The 23,670-nt window shown below is 40.8% G+C and overlaps 1 protein-coding gene across 2 annotated transcripts in view; it reads left to right on the top strand.

Annotated features, from left to right (window-relative positions):
- The window catches only part of LOC131061502 (uncharacterized), a 267,609-nt gene that overhangs the window by 223,000 nt on the left and 20,939 nt on the right, over positions 1 to 23,670 (top strand). The window contains exons 12-13 of one of the 2 annotated variants that reach the window (XR_009358652.1): positions 18,272 to 18,364; positions 21,138 to 21,792. The exons of the other annotated variant lie outside the window; for it this stretch is intronic. The gene's annotated coding sequence lies outside the window, so the exon portion shown is untranslated. Of the gene's footprint in view, positions 1 to 18,271; positions 18,365 to 21,137; positions 21,793 to 23,670 lie in introns of those variants that run through there. 2 annotated transcript variants of the gene reach the window in all.

The following is a 23,670-nucleotide window of genomic DNA, read 5'->3' as shown; positions in this document are numbered from 1 at the left end:
TTCCCACAATGTACACATTAAAGGGAACTTTTAATATTTTAAACATTACTTTATATTCCCAACCTTATAATATAACGATAAAGTTAAATATTTAATTTAACTCTACACTTTATCGTTAAATATTAAAACATTGTTGATAATCCCTTTAAATCAATGTCGACTTCAAATATTTTTTACTGATAATTATGCCAACCAGGGAAACGCTAAAAATTTCAAGTCACTGCTTGGAGACTAACTTACTATAAATAGTAAATGTCTAGAAACCCTGTTAGAGCAGCACCGATTGGCCTGAAACTGAAAACACCTAGGCCAAAACACCTCAGGATCCCACCAATGTCCTTGTTAGCCTTCGGGACCATGTCAGAATAGGCTAACGACACCCCATATCATGTTGCGCTAAAAAGGGGACATTACAGTCCGCCCCCCTTGAAATTGCTTGTCCTCAAGCAAATTCGGTCCTAAATGTTGCAATACCTGCTCATTCTCCCGTGTAGCATCTTCATTTGGCAGGTCTCTCCATTTCACCAAGTATTCCCTAACGATTCTGTTCCTGAGTGTCCTTTCCCTGACATCCAGAATAGCTGCAGGGATCAGCACTAGTATCCCTTCCTCGTCTAACGGAGGTAAATCTGCTGAAGGCACCACACCCTGACCAATGGCTTTCTTAAGCCTCAATACATGGAACACATTGTGCACACGGCTACCCTCTAGAAGCTCTATCTCGTAGGCAACCTCACCTACCCTGCGAATGACTCTATAGGGGCCATAAAACCGGGGTCTCAACTTCTCTGCTCCGCTCTTCTTGAGCGATGACTGTCTATATGGCTGTAACCTCAAATATACCATGTCACCAACCTCAAAACTGCGCTCCACCCTGTGTTGATCAGCATACAACTTTTGTTGATTCTGTGCCTGCTGTATATTCTCCTTGAGCACCCTCAGGATGTCCTAACTATCGTGCAATGAGTCTCGGGCTTTGGGTACTCTGCTATCCCCCAAGACTATGTCAACAAAGCTCGCCGCCTCGTAGCCATAAAGTGCCATGAAGGGTGTCATCCTAATAGACATATGATATGTTGTGTTGTAACAATATTCCCCCATGTGTAACCATCTCACCCAGGCCCTCTGTTGTGCAGTCACATAATTTCGCAGATAACCCTCAACCCACTTATTCACAATCTCTGTCTGACCATCCGTCTGTGGATGATAACTAGTGCTGGGTGTGAGCTCCGTACCACACAACCGAAAGAGCTCCTACCAAAAAGCACTCAAAAATCTGCTATCCCGATCACTCACTATAAACCTGGGCAACCCATGCAATCTGAATATCTCCTTGTAAAAGAGGTCTGCCACCTGCGTTGCTGTGTAAGTAGATGGTATAGCGAAGAAATGGGCAAACTTTGTCAAGCGGTCTACCACAACATATATACAATCTCGCCCTTGCACTCTAGGTAGTCCGGTGATGAAGTCCATGGATATGCTTTCCCACTTCCTATCTGGAATGGGCAAAGGCTGAAGCAACCCTGCAGGGAAAGTGTGCTGTCCCTTATTCTGCTGACATACTGCACACTCCTTCACATATCTCTGCACATCATCTTTAAGTCCCCTCCAAGTAAATCTTTCACGGATCTGCCTGTAAGTTTTGAAGATCCCAGGATGTCCAGCTGTAGGCGCATCATGGAACGCCCTTAAAATTTCCCCCTTGAACAGTGATGTAGGAATCAAATAAATCCTATCCTGAAATCTGATCAACCCATCCAACACCATATACCTATCATCCTGTATGGTACCTGCAACTATCCCAGAAGCCCAAGTATCCCCTACACACTCTGCTATAATCCGATCTCTCCAATCCCCTGAAATCTCAACTAGAGCCCAAACATGTGGTCTCCTGGATAAAGCATCGGCCACCACATTCTTCTTCCCTTTGACAAACTCTATGTCAAAATCATAAGCCTGCAATTTAGTGATCCATTTTTGCTGCCTGTCATTAAGATCACGTTGGCTCATGAAATATTTTATGCTATTGTGATCAGTTTTGATCACAAACCGTCCACCTACTAAGTATGATCGGAATTTGGCCAATGCATGCATTATGGCCAACATCTCCCTGTCATAGATAGAATAGCTCCTCTCAACACCTCGGAGCTTCCTACTCTCGAATGCAATGGGATGTTTCTCCTGCATCAATATTTCCCCTATCCCATCACCTGAAGCATCACACTGAAGTTCAAATGGCTTCGTGAAATCTGGTAGAGCTAAAACCGGACAAGATGACATCACTTGTTTGAAGTGGTCAAAACATCGCTATGCTGCTTCTGTCCATACGAAGGCTCCCTTTTTAGTGAGGTCTGTCAAAGGTGCTGCAGTCTGTGAAAACCCCTTAACAAACCTCCTGTAAAACCTGCATAAACCAAAGAACCCCTTAAGCTGTGTGAGGTTCGTGGGAGTAGGCCAATCTACTATAGCTCTAATCTTTTCGGGATCAACCCGAACACCATCTGTACTAATGATATGCCCAAGTTAGAGAAGCTCGGTCATGCCAAACTCGCATTTCGATTCCTTGGCATACAATGACTCCCTCTCTAGAATGAACAACACCTCCTCAAGATGCTGCAGATGCTCTTCCCAAGTCCTACTGAAGATCAAGATGTCATCAAAGAAAATCAAGACGAATCTTCTCAACTGTCCCCGAAATGCCTGATTCATACAACTCTGAAAAGTAGCAGGTGCATTGGTTAGCCCAAATGGCATAACCAGAAACTCAAAGTGACCATAATGACACCGAAAAGCAGTTTTCTCAATGTCCTCTGCCCTCATCCTGATCTGATGGTATCCAGACCGTAAGTCTATTTTGGTGAAAAAGCACGCTCCATGCAATTCATCAATCAACTCATCAATCCGAGGAATGGGATATCTGTTTTTTATTGTTTTCTTATTCAATGCCCTATAATCGATGATGCACATGCGCATTGTCCCATCCTTCTTCTTTACCAGAACTACAGCTGAAGCAAAGGGGCATTTGCTAGGCCTGATGTGCCCCATTTCCAACAACTCCTTAATTGCCTTCTCTATCTCATCTTTATGTTTCTTAGGATGATGATAGGGAGTGATCATCACTGGTTTGGCTCCCTCCTCTAGCTCAATAACATGCTCTGCACCCCTGTCAGGAGGAACCCCATGAGGAATATCACTGAATACCTTGGCATGTCTGTCAAAAATCTCCTGTATATCTGGTGGATGACTCTTCACCCAAGGCTCCGGTGAAGATGACATGACTAAGCACTCTGTTGCCCACTCTATGTCATTATGCCGAAAAAGTCTCTCCATTCTCCTCAAAGAGACTACCCTGCAACTCCCATCTGAAAGTCCCCTAAGTACAACAGTCCTACCCTCATGCTGAAACCTCATTTCCAACTTCGCTAGGTTGAAAGTGAACTCAACCAGCGATGCCATCCATGTCATACCGAGGATGACGTCGTAATCTCCCATGTCCACAACATAGAAATCATCCTCTAACTCATAGCCATCTCCAAATCTAATGTGAAGATTTGAAACCTTCTGAGTACATAATAGCTTTTGGCCATTAGCCACCATGACTCTAAAACCATCATGCTCCTCTGTTTGCAAGCCTCTCCTGGCTACCAACTGTGTATCTATAAAGTTATGTGTAGCCCCAGTGTCAATGAGAGATATCACTTTCTACCCCTAGATAGTACCCCTAACCTTAAATGTGATTGCCTTTTGGGCCCCTGTCAAGCGTGCCAACGATCTATCATCCTTAGGAATGCTGCTCTCCTCTATCGTGTTACCCTCATCTGAATTGGAGTGCTGATCCTCCCCCTCTGACTCTGACTCCTCTGCTTAAAAATACTCCATTTGATTTGCCTTAGCCTTGAGAGGGCATTTATGAGATAAGTCCCAAGGCTCTCTACACTGGAAGCACAGTTTCTTCTTTCGAAGTTCATTCAAGGTTTCACTGTCTAGTCCTTTTGATCCTTCTTTGGGTTTGTTATACTCTTTCTGAAATGGTTTTTTGTCTTTGTCCTTGCGGTAGGAAGAATCTGTTGAATGGTATTTTCCTTTGTATACCGAAGGGGCTAAATCTCGTGCCTTTTTAGTTGCTTCTACTAAGGTGAGTGGATCATGTCCCTTCACCCAACCACGTAATGGATCAGCAAACCCATCACAAAATAACACCACCAATCTCCTAGGAGAGATATCAGTAACAAGTACAGACAAACGTTGAAACTCGGCGATGTAAGCATCCACAGAACCTGACTGTTTTAACTGTGCTAGCTCCTTGAAATGTAACTCGGGATCCCTAGTGTCAAATCTCTCAATCAATCTTTCTGTGAATTCCTCATAGGATGTAATCTGATTATGCCCTAGAGTCACCATGCCATGATGCCACCATTCATGCGCAACGCCGTCCAAATGCATAGCCGCATACTTGATAGCCTCCTCCTCAGGGATAGGATTTAGCTGCAAGTATGTATCTACCTTCTACACCCAAGCTCGTGCGGTCATCTTCCCTGAAGCATCATAATAAAGCAAGGAAAGTTTTCCAACTTTCTTTCTCAGCTCAAAATTCTGATTCCTCCCTCCTGCTCTAGGCATATGTCTCATCCTCAAGTCCATATAATCTCTGAGGGAAATATCTGCCTGAAACTCGGGTCCACTGGCCTCCCAGTCCCTCCTGAACTGACCCTGTAACTCAGTAATTTGCGGTTCGTTCACTGGTTGAACCGGATCCCTAGGTGGGAAGGTGGGTAGAAGAGGTCTCGAGCTCACTGTTCGAGCTGGGCGTGCAACGTGTCCAAAGTTATCCGCCTCATTCCCATTGTTGCCATGTCCATTATTACCATTAATGTTATTCTCAGGCCCATTGTTGTTGCCTCGGCCTCCATTATTATCATTGACCCTATTGTTATCGTTTCCATTGTTCGCATCACCTAGATTAATATTGACGCCCATTTGTCTAGCCATAAGCTGCAACATCATGTCCATTCGCCTATTCTGCTCCTGCTGCATATGCTGCCCTTGCTCTAACGTACCCAGTAACTGTCTGAACATTACCTCCCCCTGATCTGGACCGGTATTCCTATCATCTCGGTCACCCATACTGCTGTCCTGATCAAAGAATATCTCCTCTGTCTGTATGACTGGATTCTATGTCCACCTACACGGATGAACTAAACTGCTCGCTCTGTGAGTTCAAATTTCTGTTTTGTCTTGCTTTGGTATGGTGGAAGTTATAAGGCCCCTGTTGCATGCTTAAACATACATGCTTAGCATGTTTTTTAATTCATTAATTTCTGATTTTAGTGTTTTGATATTTCGTCAAACACTTTTCCCTCTATCCGGCTGTTCCAAAGTCTCTGTAAGACCTCCACAGGATGGCAGGACTTATAGCTCTGATACCACTGTAAAGACCACCCCTATTTTTCCAATGAAAGAGACTTGCAAACTACTATGTGATATCAATTAAATTGCTTAATAATCAACATGGCATTTTATCAAACACTTGACAAACATACAACAATATATGCAAAACCCGAAACTTCTTATTTGTTGTTAAATCTGATTTGCAATATAAATGTGCACATTCAACTGCCTTATGGGCTGCGACAATTATTCAGGTTTGTATTCAACAATTACAATGCTTAGTTATGAAAATATGATAGAAAAAACCTGGAATTGAATGTTGTAGTGGTCTGCAGATGTAATGGTAGCCTTCCAAACTTCTAATCAGCAGGAAAAACAAGTAAACTTCATACCAACATTGTTCATGCACTATAGCAGCACTATTCATGGCACTGTAGCAAAACACTATTCACGCGGCACTGTAGCAAAAACACTATTCATGTGGTACTGTAGCAAAACACTATTCACGTGGTACTGTAGCAAAATCACTATCTTCAAATCTACACTTTCAAACCCCTGTAAAAACTTCATGCGAGAGCACCAGATGAAGCCCAATGTGTTTCTTGAATGAAAACACCATTAATCCTCCTGACTGTCTTTCAACAGCGAAGAGAATGCTAGCAAAGAGGGATTCCGTCCTCCAAGCCCAATAATCAAATCTCTACGAAATCCAACAGCATAACATTAATCTCATCCAAGCATATCCGAAAAGAGAGCTCTCAACCTCAATTTATATCTTCTTCCTGGATGCAAACACTTCATTTCCTAAATGTGGGATAATACATTTTAGAATAAAATATTATTTCCCACAATGTACACATTAAAGGGAACTTTTAATAGTTTAAACATTACTTTATATTCCCAACCTTATAATATAACAATAAAGTTAAATATTTAATTTAACTTTACACTTTATCGTTAAATATTAAAACATTGTTGATAATCCCTCTAAATCAATGTCGCCTTCAAATATTTTTTACTGATAATTATGCCAACCAGGGAAACGCTAAAAATTTCAAGTCACTGCTTGGAGACTAACTTACTATAAATAGTAAGTGTCTAGAAACCCTGTCAGAGCAGCACCGATTGGCCTGAAACTGAAAACACCTAGGCCAAAACACCTTAGGATCCCACCAATGTCCTTGTTAGCCTTCGGGACCGTGTCAGAATAGGCTAACGACACCCCATATCATGTTGCGCTAAAAAGGGGACATTACAACAAAACCTTGCAGAAATGCCATAAACCCCATTTTCAACGACAGGGAAATCCGCAGAGGTTAAATAGTTTGTTGAGGAGCAAAATGCCCAAGACGCCTAAGGGTTAAACGCAGAAGTGAAAAGTTTGAAGAACCATCCAAACCCCCCATTTTTGCCTATTTTCGGAAGATAAGGGAAAACTTTTAAAAGATAGAAGGGCATTAAGTAACCAAGTTCGCAAAGTGGCTTTTAGCTCGAAAATGCCAATGCAGAATATATTTTCAAAACCAACTTGTAGGCCGAAATTGAACAATAGGGCGAAATCACTTTTCGCCAGTCAGCCAAGAGGCTTTAGTGGATTCAGATCGCCCAAACACTACCAAGACCAAGGATTAGATTTCAATTTCGAACAGAAAACGACATTTCAAGATACATCTCACAAAGAGCTTCTTGAGCCAGGCGTTAAAATTAGATATTTGTTAAGTTAAATTAAATAAAGGATCAAGAGAAAAAGGTGAAAAACTAATTCTACAAAAAAATATTGAATAATGAAAAATAATTTTACAAAAATATTTTGAGGCATCTATTTGCTTAGGAAGGATGCCCGAGCGATGCATTTATGGAAGACCTTACACAATAAGGGAAAGCGTTTAAATCCTTGCGAGAAATAATGTTTGAATAGTGTCTCATTCCATTCAGCTCGTTCAACATAATCCTTAAGGGTTTTAGTAGGGACGCTAAACAAAAGCAGTGATGCATGCTCAGATGTAGAATATAATGACAAGGATGTTTGGCTGCGTAGCATGACCTCACACCACAGACAAATCTTTGATGGATTGGGTTCATTTGGAACAAAGTCATTGTAAAAGAAAAAAAGCCCCTTGCCAAAAACCTTGGTTGGATTGACTTGGACCTAGATTTTGAGCCTAGAAAGGATGAATTGGAAGCGTATTGTATTTAAATTTCATATATTGTGTTACCAAATTGAAGTTAGGAATAGGTAAAAGTATATGCATACAATATGCTAGTATGACATTTTTATTTTTTTTCTTTTTGGGGGGGCAGGGAGTGTTGGTATGTTTTGAGTATGTCCGTACAAAAAACTTGAAAAATATCATAAATACACATATATGTAGCCTAAAAAACAGGGTTAAGTTGAGAAAACCACATATGATGTATATGCTAACTATAAGTACCATAAATATTATAAATTATAAATTTTCATCATTCTATTTTGATATCAAATTGTCAAATTTTAATGTCGTGATAGATATTCATTGTTAAATATTGAAATAATACAATGTGTAATTAATGTCATTTTTTTCATCATCAATATCAATATCTTTGTCATCATTGACATCAGACGATATAGGTAGATTAGAAGAATCGCATGCAACCCAATTGCCGTTAGTAGTAAAAGTATGTTGGCTATTGACTCCTTAAAAAAAAGAAAATTGCGTGGTGGCAGAACATCCAAATTGATTCAGTTTGAATCTACACCAAAATTTCATTCCCTTTCCTTGTACTCATGTTTGTGAGTATGAAGGCGCAAGTTGGATACATATATGGTGGTTTGCCTGTTTGTTTGTATGGGTTTGGTACTGCTTGGTTATGGCTGTACAATAATATATAGTATTATTAAATATTAAAATTATATAAAATAGCCATAATTTGCAATGTACAAAATTAACTGTTGGAAATATTGTTGTCATTGATGTCAAAGGAGAGTAGATCACAATCACTGCCAAAGGCCAAAGGCTACTAATCACTTTCTTCATACATTTATTAAGATAAAAAAGATGGTGACCCTCATTTATGGCTGCATTGGAATTATAATTTTTATTGGGCTGACCCATGAATTATTCCATTTTAATTTATGATCTAAATATGTGAAGTGGCTGACACCTCTTGAGAACTGTTATTTAATATTAATTAGGGCCTATGTGGAATGGGCTGACCCTCCTGATGTGGTTGCTGCCCAAGTTGGGAAGAAATTAAAATAAAATAAATTTATTTATTCTAGAATGTGGCCAACCTCCTATAGGATTCCCTCCCTTGGGTGAAGAGGCGTAAGTAGGGTATAACAGAAGATGAGTGGGGGAAGTGCAAGGCAAGCAATTAAAGAAATATCTTTAAGATTTATAGGAGACTTTCGAGGAGATTTATAGCAGATTTAGACCAGATTTTATGAAGGAGATTCACATGATTAACATGCCTTAAAGAAGCAATAATCAAGAAGACAATAGTTTTGTTCATTTGGAGGTTGGTGCATCCTAATAGAAGAGATTGGTATCTCTTTCTAAGTTGGTGCTTAGTGGTGGGGAGTGCTGTCTCCAGTGGTTGGTGCCTACGAAGATTTGTAAACTTCATTGTTGACTAGATTTGGATTGTAGATCCAAGCAGTCTTTTCTCGGGGGTTTTATCCCAAAAAGGTTTCCATTTATATCTCGTGTTTCTTACTTGGAAGATCTTTTCTGATTGCTATTTTCATGGTTGTTGGATTTTTACATAAGTAAAATTTTATCTTATACTGATTCACAACCCCATGTGCTCTCAGTATAAGTGTGTGCTCATCAAACGCAACAAAACTAATGATTATAATTGAATTGTAATGCCCAAAACATTCCCCTAAGAAATCAATACTTTTTTTTTAATTTGAAAATAAAGGCAACATCTTAGACTCTCTTCACAGTTTGCACAATGATTAAGGTGACTATGAGGTGATATTACTAGAGTAACCATTAACAATGTGAAATGATCCCCTTATAGCTATCCTTCGAATGAGTGATATGAAAGAATAATTCCTTTTTAATTTAGGGAAGCTAATGTTCTAGGTGTGAGAAGTACATGCCATACTCTTAAGTAGTCTCGATTATGAGGATGATGATAAGGTAAGAGATTTATTTATTTTCAACTATGGCTTAACTTGGGTTAGTGGAGATAAATAAAAGTCAAGCATGCTTCATTCTAAGATTGAATACACCTATCCATATATGAGATATGCATCCTCACAATAGAGTCATTCATCATCAATGTTTGATTGACATGATAATTCCTTGCCGTTAAGGTTTACCAATAAGAATTACTTGTAAGAACAATAACACTAGCTATGGTATATTTCCTTTTCTTATGGATTCAAATTTTAATCCATTGTCCCAATTTTTCTTTAATACAGATAATTATTTACTCTAAATAATTATCTATTTGTCCCATTTGCAATCACTTGCATAATAATAAATTTGTCAATTACTATTGTTCCTCGAGCAAATTAAATAATTACATAACCATTAGACAGTCTCTTGCTAGATTATTGTTGACGTGGATGAAATCGCATCGCTGCAAACTCCATACGGCCAACGCAGAATAGAATAAACTCACTGAGTATCCTACCCTCTCTTGAAATAAGGGAATCCCTAATGCTATTTTCTACGTTTTGATCAATGGGGATAACCTCAAGGTTTCTTTTGTCAGGTCTTGACTGCGGGATCTCTCAGTGGCTTGATGTGTTTTTTGCTGGAAACACAAGGGGGCTTACGTTTGATTAGTAATTTCATATACGAATTCCCAGGGACCTCTTTTGGTTTTCTTTCAGGTGATGTTGATTAATTTGAAGCTGATTTAGCAAGACTGCGGATTTCTAAAAAAAGGGGATAAAATTGGGAGGAAAGAAAGGAAGGGTAGGGAGAAAGAGAATGGTAAATGTTAACTAGGACAACAGATTTACCCAAGCAGACAGACACCTCCGGGAAACCAAATTAAGCATCATCAGTCATTCAGACACAATGTTTGCATAAACTCAGTGCAATCTTCAAAGGAGAAACCAGATTTTCATATTATCAAATACAATATTAGAACTTCTACATTCATGATATGTGTACTTTTGATAATCGAACTGAATCATAAAATAGCCCAGATTAACCATGCAGAAAGGAAAAAAGCAATCAGCTATCCTCTAATGGTATGGACTGTGAAGATTCTATCAGATGCTTGGTAAGAACTGCTGTGTAAAATGAACAGACATAATTTAAAAGCTTTCTAATTTAAATGAAGAAGGAGACCATGCACTCACAAGGAAATTTGAAGGTAATTTCAATCCATTGTATTAATTCCTGCAAAATTTCTTCAGAGCTTTCGCAACAATTCAAGAACTTCCTCCTAAATGAGGGAAAACCAGTCCCCTTAAATAGGTTTCAAAAATGGATGAACGGCCAAGATCTAATCTAAACTAGTGGCCCAGATTCATCCTTACAAAAAGAGGGACCCACACTCATAAATAGGGGGATAAATATCTACAACTACCCCAAAAGGAGCAATAACTACCAAAGGATAATTACAACTTTTGAAATAATCCAAAAAAGGGAGGTGCACCAAAAAACTTTACAATATGTTGACCAAAAGTCAACTGTCACCTTTTTGGGACAAAAGTGCGCTTTTTAAGACTTGGAGGGAAAAAGGCATTTTTGAGAAACTACTTTCTCTATCGTGGTTTCACATTCCTTTTGCAGAAACTGGTCTTCGCCATGCAGGTACTCTCGCCATAAATCACGACCTGCTGCTCGTTCCTCGCGGACATATTCCTGAAACTTGATGCATAATTGGAAGAGGGGATTAAAAGGCGGCATGGGAGGGTGGCGAATTTTGTATTGCATGCCTTCGAGATACTGGTCCACGTGCCTTAAACCGTCCTTCCAGTTGGAGCGATTACGCTCGAAGCATAATATGTCTGAATGGAACTGACCAGCAAAACTCAAGTCTTCAATGGAATAAGAAACCTTATCTGCTCCCAATCTTTCCTCCCAATCCGGCCGGATTACACTGTCGGACAAGTCATTTATCCACCCCGAAACCATTGATCGGAGGATGGTCTTGCCTAGTTCTTGCATGCTCCCCAGAATTGCCTCACATGCGTCATTTTCTTTGTCAATAATTTCCTGGGCGTCGTTCTTCATGGTGACGGTCCAGTACCATTCCTTGAGAACACTGATGCTATGGGGATTCAAGATGTCAGGCAGTGTGGGAATTTGTGTATGTGTCCAGAAAAGAGCTCTTAGGAGGGGAAGGGTAGAGGCCGCTACTTCATGCATGTGAAGGGATTCTCTCTTTACTTCCAACAGCCTGACTAGAGTGAGCTCTCGATGGAGAGCCATTTCTTTTACTTCTTTAAGGATCTGTTCTCCCTTTTTCTTGATGTCTTGCACCCATTCCTTAACGGCCTTTGCGGTATCCCGGATTCCTTCGAATTCAGTTGTGGTCCTCTGCGCCAATGCCATTGGGGGAATATGGGATTCAGAGGGGTTGTGTAGTGGCCGTAGGAGCTTATCGATGTATCCCTCGGCTTGTTCAGCACGGGCCCGATACATGTCCTTTTCAGCCGTGATTTCCTCGAGCTGTCTGAGTATGTTCTGCACTGAGTCCTTAAATTCCTCCTTTTCTTGCTCTTTTGTAGCTCGTCCAATGGGGACAGTCGTAATGCTATAATCTGCCAGGGTTATTTGATCTGCTGGCTTGTTTACGGGCGGGGTAGCAATATGAAGAGTGCGGTTCCTTTGCCCATCCTTGGTTATCTTAGAGTATGTTCTCGGTTTCTTCTTCCCTTTTGCTTTCGCTTGATCCATTCGTGAGAAGATGTCCTCTAGATCGATGGGCGCCCTGGTGGCGGCCCTGCGCTGAGCTCTGGCGATCAGCCACTCTTGAGGCACTGTCTGGGTTGAGGATAGGGTTAAGTTAGCACCTTGTGCTCCTATGCTTCCAACTGGCTGATCACAAATTAACAGCTGTCCCGCCATCGGAGGGGTGGAAGAAGGAGGAAGCTCTTTGTTTGCATCTGAGTTCTCCCCTATCTCACTGAATAATTGTCTGACATCTTCCTGTGATGGTGGCTCCTTGGTTCCCTCGAGCTCATGGATCTCGTCTGTTCTTTGTTCCCCTTCGACAGTTGAGTCGTCCTTGGCTGCATGGAGGAGTAGTAATTCATGGCGGCTCTGCTGGGTAGGTTCATGCACTTCGATCCCCTGGGTGGATGGGATTTCTCCTTCCTCTATCTGGTCACCCGGCTTAGTCGGATTGGGGCCCTTTTGCTCGGTGTCCGACATATCTGGAGCAGGAGGATCATTGGCTTGGAATGCCTCTATGTCGCTCTGGGAAGGCGGAGCAGGTATGCAATCCAAATCTATGGCATCATCGGACGAACTGGGGTCTGAAGATGAAGTGGTCTCTGGCCTTCTTATGGGAATCTTCTCCCTCCTTGTTCTCTTGGACGCCCGAGTCCCTTTGCAAGCCTTAGCTTTCTTCCTTTTCTCTGGTTTTTCAGCTGATGTCCTTTCATCTTCGGAAGACTGAGAGTCGAAATTGCCCATCAGATGGTAAGTAAACTGGACCCCTTCATGGACTAGCCTCTCGATCTGGTGTTGTAACCACTAATCTGTGTATCTTGCCGGGGCTGCCATGACTGCTTCGAAATCCGTGATTGGGTCTTGAGACCAATCAACGCCTGGCAAGAGATGCCTTACTGCTTCGAATTCCCGGACTTGGAGACAGTTCCCCGAGTCTGTGAGCTGATCCGGGACCCGACGGTACTCAAAGAGTTGCATTGGCTGCACACTCAATCTAGAATATTCCCGTCGCTTGACTTCGTAGTCATCGGAGCAATTTTTCCAGTAATCTTCAATTGACTCCTTTGCTCTGTAGCGCCTACCGTAAGCTCTCTTCGCCAAATTGTCATGATCAAAACATTTTCTTGGGAAATGTTCCTGTAGGCCATAAGAGGCTAGCTCTGCAAGGGACTCTTCTGCTAGGGTGGGAGTTCTCAATTGGACATCATGGTTGCCTATGATCATTGGAAATGCGAATCCAGCCTGCTTGCTTTCTCGTAATAATATGCCGGCAGGGCGTGATTGTCTTGCCACCTCCATGAGGACTACTTTATCGGTTGGGTACCGCGGAAGTCGAAGGGGGGCACCTTCAAAGCCAGCAATTCGGATGTAGGAGAATCTTGGGAACTGAATAAACCAGGCCCCATACCTCTGCACTAAAATGGTAGCTTGCTCTGAGAGCCTTATGTGTAACCCTCCCTGCATTAGCCTGACTAGGCGCATTGTGAAGGCGTCGTTGACACGTTCGTACTGTCCGACCGCGTAAGCCGGGCTGCTCTTTTCCCTTTGAGCTATATCCTGGTAGTGCAGCTGCGGGTAGCAATCATAAACTTTTACCTGACTAGGCCCATTCCCGATCTCACCTTTCATTATTAATCCTGGCAGTGGCTGGTTCTTTGCGAACATATAGACCAAATAGGAGGTCATGGTGAAATACTTCTTTGTCTCAAGCTCAATCAGCTGAGCGTGGATGTTATCACTTATGATCTGGGCCCAGTCAAACTTAGACTTTCCGGCAAAGACTTGTTCTGTAAAATAGAACATCCATTCTTCAAAGTAGTTGGACTTAGGAAGTCCCATGACTCGGCTAAGTAAGGTGACCATATCGCCATGTTCATTATGAAAGTCACTTCTGGGGGTCTTTTTCACAATCCTGGTGCTTGAAGGCCTTTTTTCTTTGAACCATTCTTCGTTAATCAATGCCCTGCATCGGGCTGGGTTCATATCATATGCCCCCTGTGCCTCGTCCATTGTTGTAGCTATGGGATTATTTGGAAAGGGGATATCAAATGCATCACCGATAGCCTCCGGGGAGAAGTCGGCAATAGTGATATCTTCCAGAAGCACTAATCTGGACTTTGGCTCATAATGCCGAGCAGCTTCCACTACTAATTCATAGTTCTGGATTGCTGGAGGAAAACCTGCTGCTTGGGCGATGCCACTTTCTAGCATTTGCCTAGGCCTGCCATATGCATTGGGTGAGAAGTCCCGATCCCTGAAATCCTGAATATCAATATGGCCAAGGTCGGTGTCACCAATGTTGTCCCAGATGCTCTGGACCTTTGACTCTCTTAACCCTCCTCTCTGATACTGATACTTCATTCTTTCAACTTTCCGTGGGACGTCTGATTTGGATGCTCGTGAGGTTTCTGCTGCAGCGGGTGTTCTTGATGATTCTGCCGCTGATTTAGGCATTTATCCTGCACAGCCAGACACGGATTACAAGGTGATACGAGAATGACGATGCGGGTTAGATAATAACAGAAGTGTTTCAACAGACCGAGATTCGTTTAAATATCATTCTGGGCTAACAATCTGATTAACTTCAACAGCATCATATTCCTGAAGATTTATGACTAAGTGTTCTCACTTTCGAATTTTTTGATTAATTTTAACAAAGACAAAACATGAGAATTTTGAAAAGAGATGCAGTTTTCGGCCAAACTCCGGGAATAAGTCCTAAATTTTGGATGCTCGAATGATGGAGATGCAGACTCTAAGCATTTCAAATTTTGCGTATTTGCGTATTTGATCCACACATTTTAAATGACCGTACGCGATAAGGCGTACTTACCTGATCGGAGCGAATGATGGGTGATTGCTCGACCTTGCGGTGGGGCGAGCGGATGACCCTGCAAAATTTGAATCCCAACGGTTATCCTTCCTGTTTAAATTTTCGCAGTTTGGAAGATGAAAGAGGATTTATCAATTTCACATGGTTTTGTGCCTAGCAACCTGAATTTTAAATGGTCGATGGGAGGATGATGCAGTGTCTTACCTCCTTGCTTTCGGATTTAAGAGTTCCTTTCGAATTTTGCATTGGAGGTTTTCGAATCTAACCTTCGCGGGTGTGCTCGTCCTGACCTCCGCGTTACACACTGTGCCTTCTGCGTTTAATGTTTTGCTTGCTTTTTGGACTTCGTTTTTAAACTTTCACCTTGGAATTTCGGACGCTTAGGGTCCGAAATGTGGTTTGCCCGACCTTGTTGAAGCTCGAACGCGGGGGTCCGAAGTGCGTTTTGATGTTGTTTTAAAAGCTTATACTGTCTTTGTTATTCGGACGCGGGGGTCCGAAGTGCGTCTCGATGTTGCTTTTGAAACACCACACTTTCCTTTTCGGAGCTTAGGGTCCAAAGAATGTTATTTGATATGTTTTAAAACTTACACTTCGCCCTTTTCATTCGGAGCTTAGGGCCCGAAGTATGCATTTTGATGCTGGAGAAATCCCTTTAAAAACTTACTTCGCCCTTGGTCATTCGGACGCGGGGGTCCGAAGTGCGTCTCGATGTTGTTTTTGAAACACCACACTTTCCTTTTCGGAGCTTAGGGCCCGAAGAATGTTATTTGATGTGTTTTAAAACTTACACTTCGCCCTTTTCATTCGGACGCGGGGGTCCGAAAACGCTGTTTATGTTGCTTTAAAAAAACTTTAACTTTGTCTCTTTTCGGAGCCTAGGGTCCGAAGACGCTGTTTGATATGTTTTTTTAAAACTTCAACTTCGCCCTTTTCGGAGCTTAGGGTCCGAAGTATGCATGATATGCGTTTTTTAAAACTTACTTCGCCCTTTTCGGAGCTTAGGGTCCGAAGTATGCATGATATGCGTTTTTTAAAACTTACTTCGCCCTTTTCGGAGCTTAGGGTCCGAAGTATGCATGATATGCGTTTTTTAAAACTTACTTCGCCCTTTTCGGAGCTTAGGGTCCGAAGTATGCATGATATGCGTTTTTTAAAACTTACTTCGCCCTTGGTCGATATTCGGACGCGGGGGTCCGAAACGTTGTTTTTTGATGTTGCTTTAAAAAAACTTACACTTCGCCCTCTTCATTCGGACGCGGGGGTCCGAAGTAGGCATGCGCCATTTGATATGTTTTAAAAACTTAACACTTTGTGTTATTCGGACGCGGGGGTCCGAAGTGCGTGTCTGATATGTGTTTTAAAACCTTACGCTTTGTGTTATTCGGACGCGGGGGTCCGAAAACGTTGTTTTGTTGTGTTTTTAAAACTTAACACTTTGTGTTATTCGGACGCGGGGTCCGAAAACGTTGTTTTAACTTTATTTCGCCTTGGTTGAAATTCGGAGCTTGGGGTCCGAAATGGCTATTCGCCTATATGCTTTAAAACTTAACTTTCACTGAAGTTCGGACCTAAGGTCCGAAATGGCTGGGCAGTGTTATGTTTTGAAACTTTAACTTTTTGGAAATTTCGGACCTAGGGTCTGGAATGCGATTGCCACCTTATGCTTTCAAATTTTGAATTTTCACCTTCGGACGCTTACATCCAAAAGGGGGAGCGCATAACGTTTCCCTTTTACCTCAACTTGACTTTCGCCAAGTTCGGACCTGGAGTCCGAAAAATGAATGCTTGCATTGCGTTAGGCTTTGGAATTTTGGAACAAACTTTCGACATTTACGCCCGAAAGCCAGATCAGTCAAGAGGACTCATTGGTTCATTACTCCAACGTCGATCAGCTTACGAACTGATCACGAACTCGCTCGAGGAGACACGAGAAACTCTGCTTCGATTCTCGGGATGACGATAAAAAAAAACTCAAAACTGGAAAGGGGGACCCTGTCGGCGACAGGGGGCGTGTGCAACGCACAACAATTATATATATATTTACTTTTAAAGAAATTTACACGTATAAAATCAAGGCTCCCTTCTTTAATTATAGTTTATTTTGTTTTCCTAGAATTAAGGGATCTCCACTTGAAAGGAAAAGAAAAGATTTATTCAATTGCTTTTAGCATTTAAAGAAAAATGGTATTATCTTATTTCAAATGATATTTTTCTCCTAGCGCATCTTTTAAGGCATTTCTCATGTGGCCTCTTAGGTATAGTGCTAAGGATTTGTTACATGTATATCTTTTTTTCATTTTTTCATTTTGACTCCTTCCTTTTGGAAGTGACACGAGCAGGCACGTAGAATAGAGGCCTTTTTTCAAGTTAAAGAGTAAAGTCATTAGGGAAAATTGAATTTAGTTTCAAGTCCACTTTGAATTGCAAGAACCCTAATCATTATGTCTTGGACAAGAGGGATAGAGAAAAGTATGGGAGTAGAGCGGCAACGGGCTATGGTGATCAATGACAAGCGATGGAGAACAGGGGCAACTGCAAGAATGTTTTTGGCTTCAACTCATTAAGAAGAGAGAGCATCATGGGCATATATATATATATATATATGCTGCTATTGGATTATATGTGAGACATGGGTTTTTTACACCTCTCTTCTTTTGTTTACTAATTGTGCATTTACTAGTAGGTCTTGAGGAATTTGGGTGGTATCCTTATAGCCGCTGTTATGCTCAACACTTGGCTGGGCTGACCCTTGGCTCGACCCTCAGTGATTTCTTTTTTTCTTACGTCTCTCCTTTCCCTTGCAACTGGCTCCTTAACACAGCCCTTGTTTATTGATTTTTTTGTTACTTTATTTGTCTATGCTTCCTCAACCAAAGGGATACATTCGTGGCAGGTAGATCCCATTGTATTGGATGTGAGTGGGCCAACATACTATTGCTGTTAGGGTGTCACAACAAACATACTACATCGCTCCCACTGTTTTTCCTCCGTTATTTTGTGGAAGGTTACTACATATATATATGCAGCTTAGGAAGAGTAGTGCAATCTCCTCCAATCTATAATATCCCTTGGTCAACTAGGAGTGGAAATTGATGATTTTCAACCCAAGGAATATTGTCAAATACTTCATATGCCACCTTCTAACTCGCTGGTCTATTATCTCAGTCTGAAATGTCCTTATTGAAATGACTGTATTCAGGGTGAAGCAGTCACGGGACCTTGCTTATCGCACTGATCAAGTGATGCGGTTGCGGGCGCAATTTGGCTTCGACATCAATGCCCCCTTCTTCAGGTACGCCCTCTTGCCCTCCCCAGTGATTTGTTGTTTTGAGTTTCAGTTTTGCTTGTACATCATTCCCATTTTGGTTGTATGTCATTCGGAGACGACATTTCTTTTTGGGGGGGATGATGTTGTCCGGTAATTAAGCATTAAGGTAAATTGTGTTAGCGTCGGCAGTTGGCACCGGGTAATTGACCAGACTCCTTTACATTGTATCTGTTTCCAATCTTTGGGATGTTATTGTAGTCGAACATATTACTATCATTTTATGTATTGACTTACTATGAATCAATAAAGCACTTTTGAGTTCCATATATTCTGTGTACTTTTGTCATTTATGCAATGTCTTAACCTGACACCCTATGGGGAAAACATCAAGTAACTGTCCATACTTGTTCCCAACCTTTGCACAAAGTGAGTCATCCAACATAAGTGCTTCTGAATTATGCATCTGAAATAAGCCACGCACATGAGGATCAAATGCGAAGTCATATAAACTCCTCACTATGTACTCCTCTGAATTTCCTTCATGATTCCTGCTAGAAATTCCCATGCACTAGAGAAATTCCAAACACCACTATCAATGCTCTTTTCAGGAAGAAAGTCAATAGAGTGAGCATTGTCTAATAAGGCTCTTCTAATGCTATCCATCCTTCTTTGCCTTGCTTTGTTGATGAGATTGACCTGCCTTTTTGACTTCCTGAAGATGTTGTCTTGCTGTGGCAGCCACTAATTTAGCCCTTTTGGCTTTTTGCAACCATTCTTTGTTCTTTTTTTCGGACCTCTTCATTTCTTCGATGCCAAAGTATACCAAACCAGCTCTCATATGCCTAATATCCTTATGTTTATCACTAGGTGTAGGGCTGCCAACAAACAAATCAGTGATGATATCATGCCATTGTAAATTGTTATCTTCATCATGAGTAATCAAATTACTAGTGGCTGCTCCACTAAGTAGAGGATCAACTTTCACATCCTCCTCAAGTTGTCCAAGCAATTGATGATGACTACTCCCAAACGAGCTCTCTGACTCGAATTTAGCATTGCGAAATGAATCTGAATCAACATCATGAGTACCATCATATGTGCAGTCATCCATGCATACATCAACATCCAAGGAACTGCTGCTATGTATCTCAAATTCTCAATTGATGGCTCAACTGGCAAAATATAAGATGTTGGTATGATAGTCTCTTCACCTACTTCTACCTCAAGTGTATGTGCATGTCTGTCTAACTCGTGATCCTGGGACTCCATGCCAATAAGTAAATCTTCAAGCTTATTTTCTGAGGTCTGATTTGAAAAATCAAACTTGTCATGACATGAATCCTCATCATACCATGTGTCATTAGTACCCAATTCTTGAGTGCTATCATGTGACAACTCGAGAATAGCATCCTACATATGTGTAGATGTTGTTAACCCATGCGGATGCAAGGTATCATAGCTGCTGCCAAAAAAAACAGAAGTGTGAGGGGACTTATTCACCATAACTGACAATCTCTGAAACTCACCAATGTAAGTCTCCAAGTTACCCACCTGCTTCAACTATGCTAGATCTCTGAAGTACATGTCAGGATCCTTGTGATCAAACCTCTCTATCAATCTATCTGTGAACTCTACATAGGTAGTGATGTGTATACGTCCGAGTGTGGTCAATCCATGATACCGCCAATCATGAGCAGCACCCTCCAAGTGTAAGGCGACAAATCTAATAGCATCCTCTTTTGGCATAGGATGCAATGACAAATAGTTGTCAAGCTTCTGTACCCATGACCTTGTTGTGCATTTGTTGCTCCCATCATAGTAAGGCATGGTGATTTTTCCAAGAGAATATTGATAGTCATTCCGCGCCGGAGTGTGGTAGTCATTCCTTCCTCCACTTCTTCTACCCCTTTGATTCATGAACTAATCAAAGGACCACATCTCTCTCAAGTCAGGAGGTAAAGTAGCGTACTCAAGAGATGCCTGTCGCACCTCATCCGCATAAGGAACAACAGCTGCCTGTTGTTCTTCACGAGGAGTGAAGGTAGGAAATAGAGGTCTAGAGGTTGATCCTCTAGTGTAAGCATCATGTTGGGTAGTAGCCCTGTCTTTTGATCTGTCCCTTGTTCTATCCACTTCATTACGGCTGCCACTTCTACTATCTTCACCTGAGTTATTTGTTCTATTTTCTTTGGCCTGCTGATTCATTCTACCAAGCATTTGTGACATCATATCTATTAATGTGTCAAACTTCTGCTCCATTCTTGCATCTTTGTCTTCTTCGGCCATCTTTTCTTTGTTTTTCTCTCTCAATGCTTCAGATAAGGTGTCCGCTTCAGGAACCTGAGGAATATGAAATTGTTGCCTTCACTATTCCCTATTGTAATACCTTATCTCCCTCTCGCTCATCAATCACAGGATGGTAGGATACAAGCTCTAATACCACTATAATATCCCTTGGTCAACTAGGAGTGGAAATTGATGATTTTCAACCCAAGGAATATTTTCAAAAACTTCATATGCCACCTTCTAACTCGCTGGTCTATTATCTCAGTCTGAAATGTCCTTATTGAAATGACTATAGAAGATTTCCAAATGCTTGAGAATCAACACTACAATGCATAATTTATCTTTTCAATGCTTGAATGTCACTTTAGACCTTTAATCAATGCATAGTGATGAATTTACAATGCACTTACAGCCAAGAGACAATTTGATTTCACATTTGCCATGAAGGTTGGAATTCATAGTAATTTCAGACTATCATATTGAGATCCTAATCATTACGGTTTCATTGAAGGATAAAGGCAACTGGTCTTGAAGATCATTGGAGGACAAATTTGGGAGTGTGCTGTTCTATATTGCAGGTCTGAAGCAAAATTCAGGGTTCAACCCTACTCCCACGATTTAGCTTCTTCTTCATCATTTGGGCAACAAACCCCACAAAGGAAGTTAGCGATAAGTTTGGGAAGGATGGGCGACTCCTTTAAGACATTTTGGAGGAAGCATTGTGGAAGATTCGGCTTTATATCAGACTGAAACAAAATTTGCAGCAGACAGCCTTCACCATCGATCTTGTTCATGACTTCTCATTTGAGCATTGACAGGTCACTTTGGAAGGGTATTTATCTTTAGAAGACTAAGGCGATACTCTTTGTGTTAATTTGGAGATGATTTAAAGTGAGATCAGCCAGCAATGAGAAGACATCAGAAAATTCAGGACTGACAGTGCATAATTTCGATTTTGTCCATACACATCACAAGAAGCATCAAAAATCGCATTGGAGCCTAGCGATCTGTTGTTAAGAGTGAGGCGCTTCCTTCAATACCAATTTGGAGAGGAATCAGCTGTCAGATCAATGTGACCTCAGTCTGATTTCCACAGTGGTAGGAGTGGCACATAAAACAAGGTTTGATTTAGCACCTTCAAGGGGAATAGTGCGTGGATATTGTCCCCTTCTTCGTCGAATTGTAATCAGGTTCTTATCCATCATTTCATTATTTTGATCATGTAATAATGGGTCATGGCTGCCTTGTGTATTCAGACTAGTTGGGTGTGATAGGTTGTTACTAAGGAGTTTGAGTTATTGTAACTAGTCTTCCAATCTGCATTGTTAAAGACATTTGAAATTCAATAATAAAGCTGATGGGCTTGCAACGAGTCTACTTTACATTGAACGTGTTTTCTGAGGACCATGTGCCAACTGTTTGATATAATAACTGCGGACTAAGCATCCTGGTTTTGAGTCAATATTAGTGATTGAACATCATAATTAGATCATATATGCAATCTCAGCTATCATGCTTTAATTTTCAGTCATTTATAGTTGATATTATATGAGAATTTATCTGATGGTTCACCTCTACATCATTCTGAAAACTCTGAGACTACATACCAGCAAGACCTTAATTTGGTAACAGCAAGTTGAATAGACAGGTGTTTGTAAATATTCCTTGTGTTTCTCAGTTATAACACCGTAGGGAATATTACACAATCTACCTTGAGGATGTGCTTATGGTTCTATCTTAGTGATGTCAGAGATGAACCCCATTTGCTATATGCATATTCCCCTATTCTTTAATTTCTCTGGAGGTGCATCTTGTTTTAGCCAGCAGAAGATTTACATTCCTCAACCTTGCAACACCTTTTATGTTGTCTGCAAGTACACTTACAACTAGTGAAGTAATATTTGTTGTCCTCGTTTTTGTTTCCAAAAATGAAGGACCACTATGTTAAAATTTTTGTGAAAAAATGAAAAAATTTACTCTATGGCACGCTTCCCGAGGCAGAATTTTGACGAATCCTTGGACTGGCTTAATCATCAGTCTATCCTTGAACTACGTTTCGAATTTCGTCAAATTTTGGGTTCATTTGCTATGCCTTTCCTTCAATTTCGGGTTTTAAAACCCCGACTGCAGGTGGAGAATTTTCTTCAAACTGCAAGTTTTAATGATATTCATTGTTTTGGGTTTTTGTAGGGGAATTTTTAGCTTATTACATGTGCATTTTTTATTAAAAGATGTTACTTGCAATTTGTTTGAAATTTTTCTTTCTTCCTTTGTTATTTTTATTTGTTTTTTGGTCATGTTTAGTTAAAATAGGGATTTTTTGGCTCAACTGCAAGTAAACTTGCAGTTTGGTCAAAAAACCCCTACTTTAATGGTTTTTACATGTAATAGGGATTTTAAATCCCCATTACATGTGTGCATGTATTTCTAACTTGTTGTAGGGATTTTATTTCCCTTTTACAAGTTTTTAAAACTTGTAGTTTGCTCCAAAAAACCCGATTTTGCCTTGCAAGTGCATTTTTGACAATTTTAAACTTGTCATTTGTCCAAAAAAATCCGATTTTGGCTTGGCAAGTGAAAAAGTAAAAAATAAAACTTGTCATTTGGTTCAAAAAACCCGAATTTGCCTTGTAAGTGAAAAAGTCAAAAATAAAACTTGCTATTTGGTTCAAAAAACCCGATTTTGGCCTAGTGAGTAAAAAGTGAATTTTAGAAATTGTTATTTGTTCTAAAAAACCCAATTTTCATTCCCTTATGCATTTCGAACTTGTCTTTTGCTCAAAACCCGAAATGCAAGGAAAAACGATTTTTGACCATTTCAAAGCAAATTTTATGGAAAGATTGTTGGAGGAAGGAGGCGTTTTGGTTTGCATCCTATTTTCATGCATTCATGGACATCTTTCACACCAAATGTAGGTTGCATTGACTTGTTTTTTTGCTCTAAATCAGCAACCACGTTTTTAATAAATGCCACTTTTTGAGGGTTTAAAACTTCAACAAACTCCACTCTCCTAAATCATTTTGCCCTTTCCCATCTAGGCGTG

This window comes from Cryptomeria japonica, chromosome 8, assembly GCF_030272615.1.
Source record: "Cryptomeria japonica chromosome 8, Sugi_1.0, whole genome shotgun sequence".
In the NCBI taxonomy this organism is placed as follows: Eukaryota; Viridiplantae; Streptophyta; class Pinopsida; order Cupressales; family Cupressaceae; genus Cryptomeria; species Cryptomeria japonica.
Note: the sequence above shows the minus strand (reverse complement) of the source record. Positions and strands in the feature narration are given on the sequence as shown.